The following is a 14,908-nucleotide window of genomic DNA, read 5'->3' as shown; positions in this document are numbered from 1 at the left end:
CAAATAAATGCCCTTACCGGGATTCGAACCCGGGACCGCGGCTTAACCGGCAGGGTCACTACGCGCTAGGCTAGACCGGTCGTCAGCAGGCAGGTATATATAAATACCTGCTATCGTACAGTATGGTCACTCTCGCTCCCTGCTGAAAGTGCCGCTCACCCGCTCTCGGTTACCTCACAGTTACCGCCTGTCAAAAACGCGAACAGTCGACCTGTCATATCTCACTCATACAAGCATGGTACGCGTTCACCTACAGTACACTGAGAGAAATTTGCATTGTGAATTTAACAAGTTCGACTTGTTGCGGTTTATCCGTTTGAATCAGCCAAACGTATGTTTAAAACAATAATATATGTGTCAGGTTGTTTTTATAAAATCGACTTGTTGATTCAAATAACAAGTAGCTTTTTTTTAACTTCTGATTAGCAGAAACGTCTGCAATCGATGCCACTAGGCTTAGAATAAATTTAAAAGTGGAAAATGTCTGCCAGAGGCCGTGAGTTCAAGTCTCACCCAAGGCAGACATTTTCCACTTTTAAATTTATTCTAAACAAGTAGCTTGTTGTTTGAACCAAAGAGCACGTAGACGCTATTTTAACCAAAAAACTTGTTGAACGAACATGGAAACTGGTTGTATTTTCTCTCAGTGTAGCTTAGAATGTGTGCTAGGAACGCGCCTCTTTCATATAATTATTTGATCGCCAGTGTCGAGATGTGGTAGCATCAGTGAATTTTTTCTTGATATTTATAATTGAAATTAAAACAAATATCAAATTGCGATACAGTGAAACAAAGTTTTATTTGACCTGCTATTTAGCGACTTTCTAGTCGAAAATTGTAAATTACGTATATCAAAACTAGGAGCTCTTCCCATTCTTATGTACCGGCCAGAAATTGTCGTGAATAATGACATTATTTGTAACTATTAAATTCACGATTAAACATTTTTATAATGATTGGAATAAAGGAACGAAGGCAAAATAATTAATTAAAAATATTTTCCTACTGTTTAACTTTAGGTACGACCTGTAACTTTTTTGTTATTAATAAAGAATTGTAATTGTATTGTAATTGTAATTGTAATTAGATATCTTGAAAAGTCATACTATAGTGAATGTGGCACTTGGGATAGATGTTTTGTCGAAGCACATAATATTTATAACTTATTATTTTAAGTTTCTATTTAAAACTGATGAGCGTAAAATAGAACTAAGTAAATCAGGGTAAAGATGAGGATTTCGAATGACGCTTACAAGTATTTTAAACTGGGTAAGTACGAATGCTAAAGTTTTGGCGTTCCTCCCAACTTGCCAAAAGGTATTTTTGTGTACCACAAGAATGTGTTACGAAACCTTTCAGGAGACACCGATATTATTCAACTTACACGTTTTTAGGGTTCCTTACCAAAGAGTATAAATGGAACCCTTGTGGTGCGAGTCTGCCTGTCCGTCTGTTAAATAGGTATACCTCGTGAATTAAGCTATCGATGTTAACCTTTTGAGTGATACAGAATAATAGAGGTTCTGACTTCAACAAAGAAGCAGTGGTCGTAGACCTTCCTTCTTCGATTTCGGCCGATACCACTGTAGGCTTGTGCCGTTTCGTTCGTTGATCGGAGCGCTCCGATCTCGTTCAATCGCTCCCACGAACTAGTTCGCTCTTTTAGGTCTTTTGCTCATTTAGTTCAGCCAGACCAGCGACCACTGCGGTCGGAAAGATCAGAACGAATGGGACCGAATAGTGTCAAAATGATACGAATAGTCCACAGATAGTAACATTCCGGGCCGAAAGGTTGTAAGTAACCGAAGTTTAATATGAAAACTTGACTTTTTTTGTTGCTCTGCTAAGTAGCTCTCGCTCTCGGTCGGCGCAGTCACACATTCGTTCTCGATCCCAACCGCTCGCGCTCGCCGATCCTATACTGAACTAAATGAGCAAAGACCGATTCTCAGACCACGGTAAGATTCAGTTCATTTCGGTCATTGATGGGATTTTATTCCTAACAGTTCATAGTTCGTGAACGACACAAGCCGAAGGAAGGTCTACGACCACTGCTTCTTTGTTTACCCGTTTGACAGATAATTCTAATCTTAAAAAAAACGAAGTATACATAAGCCCAACAACGGACTTGCTAAATTTACAAAAGTCATTTATTCGCCCTTTCCACCGGACGTTTAAAAAAGGTTCGCGCGAAAACATTTCTATTAAATGGGACTCATTTTTCAGAATTTCTGTTTTGATGGCATTTTAAATTGACTCGTTATTTGTAATTTTCTTTTTTTATCGTAAATATTATTTTGATACATAAACAAATATCTATATTTTCGATTGACTGACACGGTAAGCTCAAGAATTGTATGGGTACTCAGACAACGATATATAAATACTAAATACTTATATAAAGAAAGCGCCATGACTAGAACAAATATTTTTCACAAATAAATTTACCGGGATTCGAAGTACCGCTATCGCAGCAGGCAGGGTTACCGACAGACCGGTTCTTGTATAAATACTTAAAAGAAGCGCTATTGTAGTTTTTTTCTGAATAGAATTTGCTGAAGTACTATCTTTTGTTCAGTTCTTGCTATTCATGAACAAAGGTGTTCAAAATAAACAACGAAATTGTTTGCGAATCGTTTCTTTGTCAAATACGTAAAACAATAATATGGATACTTCAATTATTTAAGTACAGATTTTACACTCTACTGACTTATATTCCCTAAATGGAGTAGGCAGAGCACATGAAAGTACTCAAGATTCAGTGCCACTGCAATAATTAATGACATAATTATAATAATTAATGACACATGTTATTACGTAAGTTATCGATGAACTATATCGGAAGGCAGTCACTAGTGTCACTTCGTTCGTGCTAGAAAAATATCTAGATATATTAATAATATTCCACCATATTGGGATCTCAATATTATAGAAACGTTTCATTTATAACATTCCCATTAATTTATAATTATCGCTTGTTTCAGTAATTTCCAATTCTGGTAGGTTATTAAAATTGTTTTAACTTCATTACTCGATAATTTGAGTGCTTTTTTTCCCTTATTTGATTTCAATATTTCAATTGTTACTTTCATTATTAATATTGGTAATTTGGTACTAATTGGAAAGGTGATGTAATGATAACTGCGGTGTTTGTGCGCCCTACTTTGTACTTTGAAACCTAACTTTAATTAAGTTTATTTCCAGAATATAATATACACAATTATACGTTTATTCTTGCTCTTAGATACCTACAATTTCGAAATACGTAGGATGAAAATCCGCCCAATGAAAAATTAGAATCCGTGGCAATATAACCCTCTTGAAATAATCTAGGAGTTAAAACCGAAATAATAAAAGGTGGATTTTAAAGTTCAACCAAAAACCTATGAAGCAGACTCTGTAAAGGATCTTCTAGGTAGACAGGTATTTATCAAAAAATACTTAGGTACATATTATATTTACTTTCAGGTGCGAGAATTAGTAAAATAAGATAAATCATATTTGTAAATCAATGAAAAACCTATAAATAAACCATTTGGTAAGTAAGTAGATGTATTTACATCTACTTACATTATATGTAATTATGTACTTATTTACCTCAGATTTGTTTGTGAACCATGCTAAATAGTTGGATATTTTAGGGCACCCAACACATAATGAAGAATAAAAGGCCAATTTCACACAGAATATTCTTTTTCTCTGTTACTAAACAATTTTACGAACTCTTTAACTAGCCGTTGAGTTTTTAGGAGAGGTATGTATTATGGCAATTACCTCCCTAACCTAACCTTACGTTCACTATCTAAAATAAAAACATAAACCGTATTTTGTTCGTCGTTCAGTTTATATAAACACACAAACCGATTACACGACAATAGATATCCATTTTCCTAAATGTTTCCCTTTTATAACACCATTAAGATAATTTCATGTAACAAAACACAAAGGTAGAATATTTCACATGTAATTCGTTCTTCTAATATTGCTTCTCAATCAAATAGATATCTTCAAAAAGTATATGGTAATATGAAAAGCAAGCTTACCTGATATTCTTCTTAGTCAGTACACATAGCCTAAACACAGTAATGTGGAAACACTGACGCGACGAGCGCGCGACTCGGCTGCGCGCGGGACACTGGTGGGTGCGCAGAGGGGCGGCCGGCGGGGGTAGAAAAGGTAACTGTGGCAGTAGAGTGGAGGCTCTGAGGGAAAATGTGGAATGATCATTGCTGTTGATGAAAATGGGAAAGAGTTTTTTTTCGGGAAAGGATGAACATTCTAAAATGGCTGGTGTTAGAAAAGGTGATTGAAGGAATGATGGAGTGGATATTCGAAAATTGTTGACTGTCCAATTTATGACTGCATAATTACGTAGGGAAATAAATAGCAATCCATACTGACTGGGTAAGGATAAGAAGGAAAAATGATTTAAGTAATGGCAGTGCAGACCTGAAAACTAGGGAATATCAATTTCATAGTCAGGTAAACAGAAAGCAAACCACCCCTTATTGTTTATCAGCTACCTACCGGAATTTTAAATGAATAATGTTTACAAAGCTCATCAAAACTTGAGGGGTTGCAAATGCGATTCAAAATGTTAAGATGATGTGCTGGTTTCTTGAGGCTCCTAGGTTTAAAGGTCCGTCCGCGGATAATCTCAGTAACCGTTAGCACTAGAAAGCTGAAATTTGGTACCAATATGTATATCAATCACGCCGACAAAGTGCAAAAATAAAAAATGGAAAAAAATGTTTTATTAGGGTACCCCCCCTACATGAAAGTGGGGGCTGATATATTTTTTCATTTCAACATCTTCAGTGCGTCCCCCCCCCCTCTAACTTTTGAACCATATGGTTAAAAAATATGAAAAAAAACACAAAAGTAGAACTTTTGACACTGCCTTAGCCACTCTATACCGTATCTTGATTTAAATAATATCGTAATATTAAAAATCGACAGGTCGCTTCTTAGAAAGCATTACATCGTTTACATTCTGTGCAGCCTATTCTGTGGGCGGGCGGCTCGAGCGGAAGGTCGCTCGCCCTTTGACGGACCATTGTTTAGTTAGCCCTGTCCTGGTCCTGGCCCGCACATCTCGTGATATCGCCACTCAAATACCTCTTTGGAGATTGTTTTTGTCAGGAATCCAATTAAGGGGAGATGTGATAAAGATAGACGTATATGTATATATACGAGAAATATCAAACACAATACAATATGATGGAGATATTATATTGTTGGTTAGAACTGTATATTTTGCCTTTCGTAATAAATAAAAAAACAGACTCGGATTTTTTATTTCAATAGTCTACACAAATTAGTCGTGATAAAAACAACTTTTCGAACTATTATTTGTTACCCTCTTCAACTTTTCCTCTCATTTACCCAAAGATTAACTGGAAGAGATCCCTCAAAGGGATACGTTCGCCTTTGTACTTCACATCTCAATGTATGTTATTTTTAATGTGTTTTTGTACAATAAAGAGTTACTACTACTACTAAAATTGTAGAGCACATAAAAATTGATAAAAATTAGCCGATTCCGTAGGCACCTTTAAAATATCCTAGATTTGCGATAAAATTCGAATCAAAGCGTAAGTGACATTATATTTTTACTTTTACCAAAGACATATATAACTCCGTTTATACAGATAGAGTCTAAGAAAAAAAACGTACCTCAGTACCATACAGAAAAAGGTACGGTACGCCTAGATGGCATTACACCTTTGGGTACGCTCAGCTAGATGGCGCTAATATTAATATTTGACATTTTAACACATATCAAGCTAAGAATATGGGCCAAATTGTCAAAACTGAGGTCCAAAAGTTTTAAGCCTGTGTCAAGAGATGGCAGTCTATGCACTGAGATTACACATTTTACTTCGACAGTAACTCTCTATAATACTCGATCCTGATCTGATCCTCTCTATAATTGCCTTTACGAATATTCCTCACAGACATTAAAAATGTATAGCCTCATGATTCACCAATACTCCACGACCTGCATTATGTCGCAGCGCCGAGCAATAATTTGACGAAATACTAATAACAGTAATACAGACCCGCTACCATGGCTTTTTGACGCTTTATAATATGTCGATAGAGTAAACGCCACGGGAAATGTACGTAATGTTTGGTTCTAGCACAAAATATAATAACCTAACCACAAAATTAAAATTTTGAAAAAACCTCCGACCGCGGCACAGTAGACTGATTTTCATGAAACATGGCTAAGAACACTCCCGACTAAGTCAGCTTTCAGACAAAAAAAACTAAATCCAAATCGGTTCATCCGTTCGGGAGCTACGATGCCACAGCCAGACACACACACAGACAGACAGACAGACACACACACACACAGACAGACACGTCAAACTTATAACACCCCGTCGTTTTTGCGTCGGGGGTTAAAAATAGTTCTAAGTACAGAAGACTTATTTCTTTGATGTCCACAAAATGCCGCCTTTCATAAATCTTACCTTACAAACGAGCAGAGCAGCCGACATTGTATTGCGCCGCGCGAAGCTCGTCACCACTGAATGGGCCGCGAATGCGCGGCCGCCGGCATGTACTTGTTCTAGTCAGTAACCGTTTGGGGCTGCCATTCACCAAGGTGCAAGACGTTGGTTTCGTCATTAAACTAAAATGGAGTTGGGCGGGACATGTTGCTAGGCAGTGATGGTAGGTGAACTAAAATGTTAACGGAACGGTGGCCGCTTACAGATGTAAGAAGCGCTTGGCATCCGTTGGGTGGACGACATCCGTAAAATTACGGGTCACAACTGGATGAGACTAGCCCAGGACCGGGATAGATGGCGTACTAGAAGAGAGGCCTATGCTCAGCAGTGAGCGGTATAAGGCTGATATGATGATGATGATGATGATGTTTCACTTTCTCCATTCCATACATGAATGTTACAGAGACAATTTTACACTATTGAGTATTCCAAAACGTCAAAACTCCCGTTAGTAGGGGGAAATTAGCTAAAATTACGGCATAATTAATGGAAGGCTTTTTTTAATTGAAATATGTACGTTATAGACTGAAGTTATTTTTCATCAACCCTCCCCACTCCTCCCCCCTCTGCGTCACCCTCTACCCTCCCTTAAAGTGCCGAAAATGCGGTTTTTCTCGATTTCTGACAAAACTGTTGAAGATACAGGAAAAGCGCGTAGGAACGAAGTAATCCTTAATAAATTTACTACAAATCATTCATTAACACTTTGGTTCTAGCACTTATAGATTTCGCGTGATCCGTCACGAAAGTTGGTCCTTTGCTGCAATTTTCTTTAACATTCAGTTAAGTTTTCGCCCAAAATGCTTACGAAATCGTCGAAATTTGTTTGATATGACTAAAATATTGTAACCCATGACTAAAATAAAATTAAGGGGGAAAAATCACTACCATGGGTGGAATTTCCAATATGTCTTGGAATTCCAGTAACTATTTAAGACGGAATATTTTCACGGTAGTCGCTAGGAGTACCATTGATCCATATAGTATATCGATGACTGGGGATGAGCTTTTGGTAGCTGTTGGTAGAGCCCTGGAGTTTCAATCCAGAAGCCGTGAGTTCAAGTTCCACCCATGGTAGTGATTTTTCCCCCTGAAATTCATTTTCAGTTTATAATATTTTAGTAATATCAAACAGATTTCGTAAGCAATTTGGGAGAAAACTTAACATTCACTAAAGAAAATTGCAGCAAAGGACCAACTTTCGTGATGGATCACGCGAAAACTATAAGTGCTAGAACCAAAGTGTCAATGAATGATTTGTAGTAAATTTATTAAGGATTACTTTGTTCCTACACGCTTTTTCTGTATCTGCAACGGTTTTGTCAGAAATCACGAAAAACCGCATTTTCGGCTATTTAAGGGGGGGAAGAGGGGTGACGCAGAGGGGGGAGAGATGGGGAGGGTCGATGAAAAATAACTTCGGCCTATAATGTACATATCCCAATCAAAAAAAATCTTCCATTAATTATGCCAATATTTTCATACATAATTTTCCAGAAGCAACGTACTACGTGAGACTCAAACATATTTAAAAATATTTTAAGCGGGTTACTCACGTGTTAAGTCGATATAGCGTTCGACATGTTTCGATATATTTTCGAAGATCTTTCTCAAGAGTAGCGACCCCGCCTTTACATGTCGAGAGCGATTGCGAGGGCGCTTGCTCTGTGCGCTCGGCTGAGAAAGATCCTCGAAAATTGATCGAAACATGTCGAACGCTATATCGACTTAACACGTGAGTAACCCGCTTAATAGTATTTTATACAATCGTGATATAATACAAAGCTTTTCAGTCGAGTACCATGTTTACGCCACAAAGCTTGCTGAGTGGCCTAATAGTAGGGTACGAGAGTGAAAAGCTTAATTATATCACTATTGTATACAATACTTTTTCTACGAGTCATCATCTTCATCATCAATGGACGGAAATATCATCATTCATGCAAGTTAAAATTAATGCTAATAGAGTCGTTCACCGTTGTATCAACATCGAATTACCTAACAACCAATTGTTTGTAATAACCGTCTCTGATTGGCCGATAACGCGACAGATAAAAAAAAATGTGTTTCAGATGCAGGAAAATTTAATTTTCGAATAATATTAGGTATCGCAAATTAGTATAGAAATTGTATGAAGTTCTATTTTTGAAATTATTACAGTTAACTAAAGTCAACTATAATGAGCTTATTATAATTGAGTCGGAACTGCCATAGAGTATACAACACTGAAAAGTTAGCACTTATAGTTTAGTCTGTGGTGCCCTAATTGACAGATTAAAGTCGACAAGTAGAAAAAATATTTTTAAATACGTCAAAACTCGTGGTACATTCTCAGTAGTATAGTTTACGTCATGTTTCTAGCTACCCTTACTCATGGCTGACTCAGCGGACTATTCAGCCAGGAGCAATGAAAGTATTACACGTAATAAATGCTAGTCACGCAAAGTATCTTGTAACCAATTAAAATTAAAGCTACGGGGAAAGCTCTTGTTTCAATTATTCCGAGAGAAATTATTTAGATTTAAATTTAATCACAGAATATAATAGTACAAATTTAATGTTTATGTTTTTGAGCATACATTATAAATTTATAATGTACCTAAACTGTAAATAAAACGGCGTTTTGGTGGCGTTACACGTCGCAGAAATGCCATTCGGCTACGACTTCAGTATTCACAATTTTTTTTATGGGATAGCAAACGAGCAAACAGGTCGCCTGATGGTAAGCGATCACTGCCGCCCATGGACACCCGAAACACCAGAGTTCACATAAAAAACGCGATAAGATGGTAAGTCCAACCAAAAATTTCAAAATTAAAGGGTGTATCAACAGTACAAAACAAGTTCCAAAATCGATAGCTGTCAGAGCCGTTATAAAACAGAGCGGGTCATAAATATTGCAATCTCGGGGCGCATGAATTTTAATGAGACGGCCATGTTGTTTTGCGAAGCCTCCGACCTGAAGCCTTAGCACTGTAGTGATTTGGACGGTTACGTCGGTAGCAATGTAAATGTAAACTTTTTTTACACGAATAAAATACAAACTGTAAAACATGAAACAAAATCGATCAATTTAATAAAAACTAAGCTTTTGCCCGCTTCATACAAACCCCCCCTCGGCCCCCTCCCCCCATTTTAGTGGTGGGTGGTTATAAAGAGACAAAAAGTAGAGTATGTCACTCTCCGTCCCTTCAACTATCTCCACTTAAAAAATCACGTCAATTCATCGCTCCGTTTTGCCGTGAAAAACGAACAAACAGACACACCAACTTTCCCATTTATAGTAAATTTTTGATTCAAAATCATCATTTACAGGTAAATTCTACCAGCCAGCTTAAGTAATACATAAGTTAAAATTTGCATAAAATTACTTTGTACTCTTTTGGATAAAACGCAATTTTGCTATCCGTTTTCGAAGAATCAAGAGAGCCTTTACCAATTTGTGGCGAAAATAAACATAAATAAGCCTTGTATTTCCTATCAGCTTTCATTCGTGCTTAAATTTAAATTTCCCAATAATATGATTAATGAGACTAAATTAAATCAGGTTCTAGCAAGTTTCTCTAAACGACCAATAATTTATTCACACATCAGCATCCCCATTACTGTTCATGATGATATAATGGGAGGCCGAAATCAAAGGCGAAGTTCTCACGATAACTGTCAGGAGGTAATGTAGGGGCGATTTATGGAGGTTCGGTACGGAGGGACGGACATCGGACATGGCACTGCAGTTTACACTGAATTTAGACTCAATATCGATTATGTTATGCTAGCCTATCGGCGTGATTGTAATATGCCTATAACCGATCTCTGTGCAAGATCGTTTTCACATGATCCGATCCGATATCGAATGTAGAACCGATATCCTATATATGCTATATACTAACTAGCTTTTGGAGAGGATTACTCCAGACAAACCAGAAGGGATGGAAAGACATAGGCTTTTTTTGTAACACCCCCTTTTGTCTCTTTCTACCCCCTACCCCACCATTTTAGGGAAGTGGGGGGTTAATTGTAGCCTATGTCACTCTTCATCCCTTCAACTATCCACTTAAACAATCACGTCAATTCATCGCTCCGTTTTACCAAGAAAGACGAACAAACAAACATACACACACACACACTTTCCCATTTATAATATTATACTAGTATGGATAAATGCGCAATCTTTGACATCCTTCCTACATCCTATATTAGATCAGATAATGTGAAAACGCTCTAAAAGCGACGTTTCGTGAAATTAAGAGGACACTGTCACTGACAGCTCATCAATCAATCTATTAATTTCACGTCTAGATCTAATTTGAACTGACGGCAACTGGATGACTAGTCCAGTGCTCTGCCATGTGAGCTACCAAGACCATCCATAGCCAGCTACAACAACAGTCAGTGAAGAAATCAGCAAAAGTTAAGTATAAGTATGAAAAGTTCACCTAAGTCAGTATTTCTTATATTTTTAACTTAATTTTATTTTATCATCATTAGGAGACGTTTCAACTTGATGAAATATAAATTTTCCTGCCTTCGTCGCACAGAAATAGCTGAGGGGTCTGCATGCAAAAATAGGTGACGACGCGCCTGAATTAGCCAAGTGCGTTTTCACATTATCCGATCCGATATCGGATGTCTCCTCCTCCTCCTATCTCCCCAAACATATCGACGCGGAATCACTAGTTCGCATTAAACATGCGTAACATCCAGAGAGGAAAATGGCAACTACTTTTATATAGGAAGGCGCTTTCGAAACGATCCTCCCCTTCCGTCTTAATATACGTTTCTACCTAAGATATATGAGCTTTACCCCACTATTTACTACAAATGTCTCCTACATATACGCGAGGTAATCAATCCTCGTTTACCTCTTCCTGAAATGTGTCACAGCGCCATCTATTGTTCAGTGTGTTCAAACGTAAGCCTTATTTTGAACAGACATTAAGGTCCAACTGAGATGTTTTAGGGAAGACATAATTAGGCGAATTGGATCACTGGGTGAATTGAATCCTATCAAACATAAATGTGTTTAAAAATTTTAAAGTGGTAAATGTCTATAATAATTGTTTAAATAATGGTACTTTAATCACATACTATTTACCAAGAACGATATAACCCATACAGAAAAGCGTACCACCGAAATGTAAGGGCTTTTTAAGCTTCAAACTAAATGGCGCTGTTTCGCAGCCTGGAAGTGGCCAAAATCATATTATCCCCAAATATTTTTGCGTGTTTTTATTTTTTATAAGAACAAATTATATATTTCTTTATTTTAATATCATGTTATCACGTCAATACACATTTTGAAAAAAAAATTGTTTGCATCAGTGTAGTTATGATAGTATTTAATAGGTGGCGCTAAAAAATTGAGGTACGATTCTTAGTACAAAAAAAAAAAAAAAAAAAAAATGCATTTATTTCAGACAAACAAGGTCCATATTTTGTTAGTATAACTTAACCTAAAACATAAAAACTATGGTTAACTTAAAAATAATCTTAAATAACTAACTTAGGTACTAGAGATAAGTGGAGAGAGGACCAGTGCTTGATGAGGCCACTGTCCCATCTCTCAGCAACTACGCTCAGGAGGCTGTGGCGGCTATCGCGCACCCTGCGCAGCGTCGCGGCGCAGCGCTTACGCAGCGTCGCATGGAACCCGTCCACATGCGCGTCCGCGAACATGCCGGACGCGCTGCAATGCCGCGGCAGCCGCAACAACACCCTGAACGCGTCATTATATTGTACGCGCATGGCGTTAAACGTCCTTTGCGTGTACCGAGTCCACAGGCTGCAGGTGTACAGCGATGTACAGAAAGCTCGAAATAATGTGATTTTCACTTGCGCTGTACACCTGCTAAACCCGCGAGCTATCATGTTGGCCCTGACGGCCAACGCTCTCCTCTCCCTCTCAATGTCCGCGTCATCACGGAAATCGTCGGTTACCAAGTGCCCAAGGTATTTAAATGATGAAACCCTTTTCAGCTGCATGCCATTCAAACGAATAGGTGGGATGTGTGATGGGCACTTGCTTCCCGCTTTGAACACCATAAATTCGCTTTTGGTCACATTATATTTAAGGTTATGCGCACGGGCATATACCTCACACCTCTCAATAAGCAATCTCAGACCGCCAATCGATGGGCTCAACAGTACCATGTCATCGGCATAGCTAATGTTATTGAAACAAACCCGATCTATATGACAACCGACACGTGTACTGCTGAGCTCACCAATCAGGGCATCGATATACAAATTAAAAAGCTTAGGTGAGGTTAGCCCCCCCTGCCGCACCCCGCACTCCAGACCATACTCGTCCGACAACTCACTACCCCAGCGAATACAATTTCGCTGGCCACCATACCAACACCTGAATATGCGCGTAAGTTCCATAGGAAAATGCACTACACACGTACAGTTACACAAGCAATCATGAAATCTCTAAGGCCCACTTGCACCAACCAACTACTTAACTCAGGGTTAGTGGGCTGTCATCTGTCAAATTCCATATAAAATGGTGGGTTAACCCTCGGGTTAACCCTCCATTTTCGTTGGTTCAAGTGGCCCTAAAGAAGGTATCTCAAAGAACTGAAAGAACCTCGATAACACCGCCTTGCTTCACGTCACTTCACGTAGCAAAGAGTGCTACGGCGTAGCGGCGTAGCTCTTCGTAGCGCGTAGCACATGGATCCGAGTGCTTTTATTGAATAGAATTTAATTTTACTATTCAAATGGAAAGAACTGGGGGGTTATCATGGAGTACTAAAGGCGTTCAGTATAGATTGAGAGAGAGGGACGGAGTTATATAACTGATATTATAGCTGTGTCCCTTTCTCTCGATCTAAACCGAATTCCATTAGAACTTCATGCATGATAACACCCACAGGGTTACGTAAAATTGATACTGTTGGGTTATTAGTTTGTCATTTGTCGATCGGTCTTATTCAATTTGCGAATATTATAAATAAGAATTAATATCGTAAGATCCAATCGTAATTATGATCAGGGGCTTAATTAAGATGGCAAATGGTTGATATTAAAAAAAATGCAATACGGGTCCAAAAGGAACAAAATCAGTTAATAATTGCTTGTATTAACTAAACTTATACAGCGTGTGTATTCCATATGAACAATATTTAGGCTGACTAGGCTCTGAATTATACTTATATATATCTGAACCTAAGTATTCAAAATTTCATAAGCATTTTATGTTCTGTCAAAATTAATAAGTAAATACTTGTGTTAAAGACTGTGACCTACCAATCGGTTCCAATCGTTAATGTGCAGTGAATGAAGCATAGCACAGGGCCCTCGTGTTAACGAGCGCCGAGTGCTCTCAGCCGCTTGGCAACGCCGTTGTTTCCTGCCAGCCGCTTGGAGCGACAGTGGGCTTTCGAAAATTTGTAGAAAACGATAATAGTATAGGATACAAGAGCGGAAAAGTCAATTCGAAATGAGAGATAAATTAAAACACACCTGCACTGAGAGAAATTTGCATTGTGAATTTAACAAGTTCGACTTGTTGCGGTTTATCCGTTTGAATCAGCCAAACGTATGTTTAAAACAATATGTGTCAGGTTGTTTTTATAAAATCGACTTGTTGATTCAAATATATTGCCGATTCAAATGACAAGTAGCTTGTTGTTTGAACCAAAGAGCACGTAGGCGCTATTTTAACCAAAAAACTTGTTGAACGAACATGAAAACTGGTTGTATTTTCTCTCAGTGTGCGTGGTTCAAATCTTATAAATACTTCTTGATCCGTAGATAAGTATAACTCACAACCCACTAGCTATGCATTTTAAAATATCTGTTAAAAGCCTCACACATAACAGCCAATCTCTCCCTAAATGAAAAATCTATTTGTCCAAACAAGACGGATGCACATGCAGCCGACGACAGCCTGTGAAATTGGATGCACGCTGCAGCTGCCTTACCACCAACTCTAAAAGGACATAAGTCACAAGATAGTTGTATGAACAAGGGATGTTTTAAAATTGGTGGAGTAGGACAAAACAGGATGATGTGATGTGTGAAGAAATGGGTGGAAAGTGGAGATTGGACCGCTTATCTTGAGGTTTTAATAATAGGTAGGTACATAATTTTTCGTGTTTATTTAAAATCAGTTTTATCGAAGAGTCAGATTTTAAGACGATACGGTAGGGGTCAATTCTCCATACAAACGCTCACGACTATTTCCTCCCTGGTTATTGAAGATAGAGCAATGATTTTTTCAACACAGATTGTTATTATTTTTATCTGTGTCGGACTGTTTTGTTTTTTTTGATATTCTGCTTTTTAAAGACTCTAGAGCCAATCAAAAGTTTTCAAAAACGGCCTTTTTCATTGTGGCGCAAAAAAAGGTGTGATACTCAAGATTGGTAACAATTAACCAAAAA

At 38.0% G+C, this 14,908-nt stretch overlaps 1 protein-coding gene across 1 annotated transcript in view; it reads right to left on the bottom strand.

The window, feature by feature from the left end:
- The window catches only part of LOC125233632 (thrombospondin type-1 domain-containing protein 7A-like), a 240,530-nt gene extending 236,409 nt beyond the window's left edge, over positions 1–4,121 (bottom strand). The window contains 1 exon segment of the mRNA XM_048139699.1: positions 4,044–4,121. The gene's annotated coding sequence lies outside the window, so the exon portion shown is untranslated.
- Positions 4,122–14,908: the final 10,787 nt, after the last annotated feature.

This window comes from Leguminivora glycinivorella, chromosome 14 (assembly GCF_023078275.1).
Source record: "Leguminivora glycinivorella isolate SPB_JAAS2020 chromosome 14, LegGlyc_1.1, whole genome shotgun sequence".
Classification (NCBI taxonomy): domain Eukaryota; kingdom Metazoa; phylum Arthropoda; class Insecta; order Lepidoptera; family Tortricidae; genus Leguminivora; species Leguminivora glycinivorella.
This window is presented reverse-complemented; position numbering and strand designations above follow the sequence as displayed.